Source organism: Aphelocoma coerulescens, chromosome 1 (genome assembly GCF_041296385.1).
Source record: "Aphelocoma coerulescens isolate FSJ_1873_10779 chromosome 1, UR_Acoe_1.0, whole genome shotgun sequence".
Classification (NCBI taxonomy): Eukaryota; Metazoa; Chordata; class Aves; order Passeriformes; family Corvidae; genus Aphelocoma; species Aphelocoma coerulescens.
The window spans coordinates 103,993,399-104,001,286 of NC_091013.1; the positions used below are offsets into that span (position 1 = coordinate 103,993,399).

The following is a 7,888-nucleotide window of genomic DNA, read 5'->3' on the forward strand; positions in this document are numbered from 1 at the left end:
TTTCTGATAATAATTGAAGGAAAAGATTAATACTCCATGTCTTTCTTTTAATGAGAAAAGCCAGTCATTCTGAACACAGCAAATAGGGAGAGCTGTAGAGTCCAAGTAACCTATATATAATCTACTTTACAAATGTTGAGTATGGGATAGGTACTAAGATGCAGTTTTCTATAAACTCAGCCAGTGAGTATATAGAGGTAATGAGAAAGAACCATTTACTTTATGACCTGAAATGGTTTCTTCAAACAGAACAGTGACAACTGGTATTCAATGAAAGTTCTACGCACTACTTCATCACTGTTGTAATTCATGTGATTGAACCTGGTCCCAGATGATTTTACTGCATAAACCTCTTGAGCTTGCATCACACTACTGTTGTGCCTTGCTTTACATTTGATCTTCTATTGTCTTGATTTAAACTAGAACAGCTGAGACAAAATACTCATCTAATCTACACTTGCTGCTGGCTGCCAGTGAGAGTGAGCTGTGTTCAAAGCAATTTTTGTTGGCTGATTAAGTACATAAACCACCCACCTGAGGCAGGTATATTGCCATAACCACTTCATGTAGAGTGCAAAATAAATTATTAGTCTTTTGCATCATCCATAGGAAAAAATGAGCTCAGTTGTTAAAATGTAAACATAGAAAGTTATCCAAAAAACAAAAAAGTTCAGCCAGGAAATAAGCAGTCTTTTTATGTGATTATTATGTTAAGCAAACAAACATCAATAATTACTGTTCTGCCTCAGACTGTTGAAGAGATATGTATTTCAAACAATATTACATCAAACCTGCAGAGTCTGCTTTCCACCAGCTGCAAAAAAGAGGAACAAGTCCTTCTATGAGAGACGAGTGGTATCAAGCTGGATATCTGTAAAGGTGATCAACACAAGGCAACACAGCAAACACCTGTTCCCTTTGAGCCCAAGCCACATCCCACCGCAGCCCTAGGCAGGCTGAGTGCTGCAGCTGACTACATTAGAGATAGAACAAGTACTCATTGAGACCGGCAATGCAAATTTAAACACAACCTCCCAAGGGAAGCGAGCTTTCCCTAAGCCAGTGTCAATCCAGACAGGGATAGGGAAGGAAGAAGGGACAGACTGATGAATTTCAGCCCACTAGGGTCAGCCGCTAATAGCTTCTTTCTCTATGAGGCATTACAGGATAGTCAGCTTGGAGTGACACTTCCTATTCAGCTCCTTACTCCTGGTCATAGCAGCCACTGCTAAGGTGATTTCATGCCATTCCCTGCCTCCTTGGCAGAACTGAATAAGCATGTGAAATCCTATCTGAATAATTCAACTGTGTCCTGCTTGTGATTGAACGCTGCTGTGCAGCAGGGAGCTCACTTGAGGAAGGATTAAAAAACATCCTTACAACTGCTGTCAATATTATTATCATAAATTCAAGGCCTGACTGTGCAAGGTGCAAAGAGAAAGCAGTTATTGTGCTGTCTTCAAAATGAAGGTAGGACTATCTAAGGGCAAGAAAACAACCACAGAAAGAAAGCAACTAAAAAGACAACCATGGATGTTGTTGGTGGCTGCTTAGCACAGAAAAAGAACTGATTTGGTAGTTATTTAGAAGAATGACTTAAAAACCATCTTGTTTGTAATTTCAAACTGGCTTTGGTTGAACACAGCTCTGAGAACTATAAAGTGCTGCTTCCTCTTGGTGTCTCTGTTGAAATATTTATGGTGCTACCCTTGCTGTGGAGTTCAGGCAGGAGGCTCAGTGCTGAAAGATCTACCACAAGCTTCCTGATGGCCTGGGACCTATACATCCCCACATTACACTGTGGGTAGGATGCAGTCTGATTTTTGCTATTGTACCTCATAAAGCAACTACATTATAGCAAAGCTACATGTACTGACTTTTGGTTTTTAATTTAGAAGAGTTTGCAGTAATGAGGAAGAGCTTATTTAAAACATTTACCATAGTGAAATTAACAGGAATAAAAATTTTACAAAACCCATGCTTTTACTCATAAATCATTTGAAACAATTACCTTTTGCTGCATGTACAAACTATTCAATCAGAGATATTATACTTTGTGGACTACAGAAATATTTTTTCTACAAATAAGAAAATAACCTCCCTTCTCGTTATTCAGGACTACACAGTTCCCTACTCCTTTCTCATCCTCTCTGCTCCAGGCTAAGGTATATTTTCATTCCCTTAATAATTGCCAAAGGATTAGATCTATCCCAAGTGCAACTACAGGTACTGTTTATAGCAACCAAGGATTACTTTGTTCCTCACTAAAATGTCCAGGCTACCTTCATTTATCCAGTCAACTGTATCAGAAACAGCATATACAGCAGCAATTACAAAATAAGAGAATTACAAAAAAGTCCTTTCTCTTGAAATGATAGCTTTTGTAATTAAAGCATGCTAGCCTGAAACCAGAAATGGAAGCTGAAGGATTTTCAGAGAATTGCTTGTCGGCCGGATCCCTCTTTCCCACAGTGAAAGCTATGAAGTTTATTATGAAGTTATTAGTGGGAGCACTGACAACTGAGGACAGGAATTTATTTGACAGAGTCTTCCTTTTCAGGTCTTAACTAACATGTAAAATTGCACTCTGGAAATGAAGGGGAAGTCACCAATGCATGCTGAAAATTTAGGCACACCCTCCTAAAATCAGCTTCTGAAAGAACAATAATGAGTTAGCAGACATTAACACAGAAAAACACTGCATCATCTGCATTGTAGCCAGAATTGATTAGAAGAAATGAGTCTCAGAAGAACCAGGAATAGATAACTGTATTTTTCTCAGAAGCTCACTAGACAGCCTGGGCAAGCCAGGTTTTCTCTGAATCTTCTTCAAATTGAACTAATCTGCCCTGAAATCTGCTAGCTTGAGACTGCTGTTACTAATAGTCCAGAAAGGGAACTCTCATAGAGAAATGCTTTGAAATTGTCAGTTCTCGTTCTGAGCAAAGATTGAAAGTAGCTCATCTGTGTCAATAAACTGGCTAACAAAGACTGGATCTGTCCTTTGCATTTGACCCTGGTACAAGTGATATGCCTTCTCATACAAGTCCTGCAGCATCAGGACTCAATCACATCAGAGAGTTGATCTTACCATCCCCTAAAATTGGACATCCTGAAACGTGTGTGTGTTTCAGGCTCACAGAAAATGGCTTACAGCACTGAAGAGGACAGATGTGAATTCATTACCTTTCTAGTACAAGATCACTCGATGTGCAACAGCAGCACTACCAATCATTATGTCCAATGCAAATAATGGATTGTAAGTGTTTCTGTCTCATTATCTTGTGACAGGACTGTTATTAACTTGTGACTAAACAACAATTTTAAAGAAAGTCTCCTCAAGGACAGGCTATATATATATGTGTGTATAAATATATATGCCTGATTAATTTTCCTCTTTTCCCCACTGCCTAGATTGCATAGCAAGCAAGTGTCCTAGATGGAATGGACCAATAAGTGGTTGCTAAACTGTGGGCTTTAGAGTTCTCCAAGCTTGCATTAACACAAGTAAATATATACCACAGATCTTTTTCAAACCCAGAAAAGCTGGCTGTTAAGATGGCATAACTGTTCACAATGAGAACATGGATTTCCCAAAAAAGGTTGCAAAGTGCCATCGAATTACTAGGCGCTATTGAGGTCTGAGGTTTTTCCAGCATGTATGGATGTCCTGCTTACTTGGTATGGCAGTGCCAGACTATGCCTTCAGAAATAATTAACAATAGCAGCTGTACAGGTGCTTCATCAGCAGAAACACTGGAGGATGATGAATCCATGCAAAGATTGCACAGGTAGAATAGAGAGATCGCTACAATAGACAGGTATAATAATAGGCTAGAAATGTTTCCTTAGGGTCTGAAGCTCAGTTTTTTAGTTTTATCTCTTACCTGGGCTCAATGTCACTGAAGAAAGTTTGAGTAATTTCAAGAAAATCAGAGTTATGATTTTTGTCAGTGGGGTTTATGTATTTATTTTAATTTTACAGCTTTTATACATGATTTTAGAAATTACAGAATTGTATTTTATCTTGAATGCCTAGATGCAATTTTTACAGCAGATCCTGTTGTGCTGTCTTTGCTTCTATGAGGAATGAGCACAGGTTCTACTGGGTATTCACCTTATTGACCAGAAGATAAATAATTAAAATTTTCAGTCCACAGATATTCATGGATGGATACTCATGCCACTTGAACTCCAGTTGAAAGCTGAATGAAGACTGACTACTTGTATTTTTACTTGCATATGCAAAGATAACCATCTGAATTACCTGAATTCCCTTCCAGTTCTAGTAGAGGTGCTCTTTAGCACCAACCCTCAACCTTGTGCCCACACTTGGCACACTTACAGAAGAAATACTTTAAGCACTTTTAAAGGACATCAGGTCAGTCAAAAGGATATGAAATTAATTTAAATCTGCAAAATGGCTTATTGAAACAGCCTTATTAAAACTACAGTCACCACCAGTGATTCTCTAGGCTACAACTTCTGAACAGAGGTTTCATTTTGTCCCAAAAAGCTCCAGATAGTTCGAATTAAATTCTCTGACTTTTTCTGCCTGTGCATAGTATTATCATAACTGTGAGAGAGAGAGCTTCTTCCCAAAAGAGCCTCAGATTTTTAAAAGTTCATGGGATGACTCAAGAATTTCTTTGTGCAAGATGATACCCGTCCTGAAAGTCATTTAGCACATCATCGAATAAAGCCCAAGCCTCAATATTAACACCTTCTGTAAAGCCCCAAACACCTCTCAAATCAGACAATGATCAGCCTAAATCAGTTGCTTACCATCATGCCTAGTGGTAAGAGTTAGTAATGAACTGCATGTATTTTTCTGATTTAGCTGTTTGGATGAGGGTTTTAGTCAATTTTTGAGCTGGTATCCACTAGAAACTTTGGAAGATAAACACACTTCACATTCAAAGGTTAATGTTGATATGTCTGGGAAAAGAACAGAGGAAAATGAAGGTGTAACTCCTTAGTAACTGTAGAAACAGTTAAATAACATAGTTAAACCCCAAATATGGGTCATAATTTGCAACAGAAGTACTCCCTGAGCTCCATCAAGGAGAGCAAGTCTTTATTTAGTGGAAACACATCTGCCTGAACACATTGGAAGGAAATATGGCTTGGAAGAGTAAAACTGAATCGAAAAATAAGCCTGACTCCTTCCAGGGGAGCAGATCATCCACAGGAGTGAGTTTGGCTGGGAAGAGCTCATGTCTGGCAGATGCAGCCTGGAGCTGGAGCATAGAACAGCTGAGGAGGGCAAGTGTCTGCATGAGGCAGCTGGAAATAGTGAAGTGCAAGCACAGGGTGATCTTTTAGATTTAGTTTCAATAGAACTGCAGCAATTTCCTTGCATTTCCTTGGAACTGGCTTTTAGGAATAGTTGTACCAATGTTTCCCCTTTTGGATGCTGCAGATGAACCCTTTCATTCAGGTGAACGTGGTTTGTGGGGAAAGTGACTGCAAGATAATGACCAAGTGTCCAGGCAGCTCATGAAAAAGGGCACAGTGAGGGGCAGGAGGGCAGAAAAGAGAAAAGAAGACACATGCCATGTGAAGGTGGAGGGGAAAGGGTCACAGAAAAGACTGTGATTCTGATCCTGTTGTCTGGGAATTGGAAACTCATGTGGCCTCAAGACACAGAAGAAACTAAATAGGAAAAATTAATAAACTGAAAGGATTGGAATGTATTTCTCTTAAAAAAAAAAGTCTGGATTTTGAACTAATACCTTTTTCATCCTAACTGTTTCATAAATATCAAACTTTGTTGCATTCAAACTCCTCTTCATTTATTCCTTTTCAAGATAGTGAAACAGCCCTGGCCTTTGACTTTTAATTTCACACCAGCTTCGAGCAGGGCTCCAAGTTTCCTTTGAGTGATGCTGGGTTGCAACTTGCCACAGTCCAACAACTCCTCAATGCCAGAACTGGGACTGTGCCTTTAAAACCTTCATACTTTAAGAATCTTGCACACAGAGCATTCTTTTCCAGGAAATAAGTTTTGCATGCTGTCCTTCTTAGAGACTTATTTTCTTCTCCCTCTTGAGACTTGCATTATTTTTATTATTGGTTTTTTATTGGTTTTTTGCTTAAGGCTACCATGTGGAAGACTGAGTAATTTAGTCACCCAGCAGAGTATTTACCATTACACAAGCCATGATAACAGCGTGTCACTGTGCTGCTTCCTTCCTTACGTAGGGTTAGTGTAAGGAGGCACGCCAGCTGAAAAGAGACCACAGAGGAGACTCCAGCCTTTATCCCAAAAGGGCTCAGGTCGTGCTCTGGGATTACACGCATGGCCGTGGCTGTTTCTGTAATTATCTGCCTTCCTGGCAGGAGGAAGCAAGAAGAAATCATAGAATCACAGGATATCCTGAGTTGGAAGGCATCCACAAGGATCATCAAGTCCAGCTGCTGGCCCTGCACAGGACAACTCCAAAAATTACACCATGAAGTGGGAAGTGGCGTCATCCTAAGCTGTACTTAATGGTGGAACCAGGGCAGAGCTATGAGGTTTTGCTTATTTGCAGGCCTGGCATGGAGTGGAAACAGGCATCACACCAGCTTGGACAGAGGAGACTGTAGTGGGGTCAAACTGGGGGTTGGTGTTTTTTTTTTTTACAAGGGGCAGGGTGTTTGTGATCACGTGATGTACGTCACCTCTGGCCTGGACAGGGGAGGGGAAGCTCTGGAGAGGCAGCTCAGACTCAGCTGGGAGGCCCCACAAAGTCAGAGGAAGTGGAGACCCTCCACTCTTCATTTAACTTTGGAGGATTTGTGCAGAGTCCAGAGAAACCTAGAGGGCTTGTAGGTGTCATTGAGGAGGAGACAGCTGTGATTGGGGCATCACTCCTCTCTGCTCCTGGCTTCCCTGCTGTCCCCCACCCAAAGGGCTCCAAGCAGAAGTCAGGAAAGCCTCCCTGAAAGCATCTGAGGCACAGAACTTGGGTTCTAGGAGGCTGGAGTTGGGTGGAAGAGGAGTCATACACAGCACGTAAGTCTGTTCTCAACAGGCTACTGATCATGTAGTAAAAATTTTAAATAAATATTTTTTAAAAGGCCATTTAATAACTCTTGCTATTCTCTCCTTTGGAAATCTTTGACAAGTGCCATTGCTTAGCTCTCAGAAAGCAACTCCACCTCAGAAATCACTTCTTGAAAAAATGGTTGCAGCAAAGAGCAAACTCACTATTTCTTCTTACACCTCCCACACAGAAGTGTCAGGAAGGTACTGCCAAAACATTTTCTACGATGACTGGCAACTTGCTTGCATGCCAAGAGAAAGGAACTTGTGAGAACATGCAAAAGTGTAATCTTGCAATTCCCTGCCTTGAAAAAGTTTTTAAAAAATGGTAATTACTTTTAATTGAGTTTGAAGATGAGAGCACTATAATTTTTATTTTAATCTAAAGCAACTCACCCATGTCTGAGTCTTCTAACTAAAACAGGAACAAGAGACAGAATACAGCATGCACAGGTAAAATTTAATTAGCTAATCCCTGCTCATTATTCTGGACTGCCATTTGTAATCCCCACGTCCTATTTAGGAAATTATAGTTTCTTCCTTAGTTCAAGTGTTATTATGTACAGTCCCATCATCATTTTGTCAAAAAAACCTGTCTGAGGTGAAAAAAGAATCCTGCACAGTACTAATTGCTCATCGATAGACTAGTCAGGTTTACCAGCCTTTTTTAAAAGGAGTTATAAGACACCTTAGATCAGTATCAGCATCCCACAAGAGCCATTTTAACTATTTCCTCCAGGTGATAAGCAGATTTCTCACAGAAGAAAGAGCAGCTGACATCCAAACATTCAGATTTTTTTTTTTAATAAAAGAAAAATATTTTATATTTGAGACCACAACTGTATTGCCTTAAATTAT

The 7,888-nt window shown here is 40.0% G+C and overlaps 1 long non-coding RNA gene across 4 annotated transcripts in view; it reads right to left on the bottom strand.

The window, feature by feature from the left end:
- Window positions 1-943, bottom strand: part of LOC138113802 (uncharacterized) — a 41,942-nt gene extending 40,999 nt beyond the window's left edge. For all 4 annotated transcript variants that reach the window (XR_011152333.1, XR_011152334.1, XR_011152336.1 and 1 more), the window contains exon 1: window positions 792-943. This is a non-coding gene — a long non-coding RNA (uncharacterized lncRNA). The remainder of the gene's footprint in view (window positions 1-791) is intronic.
- Between the last annotated feature and the right edge of the window lie 6,945 nt (window positions 944-7,888).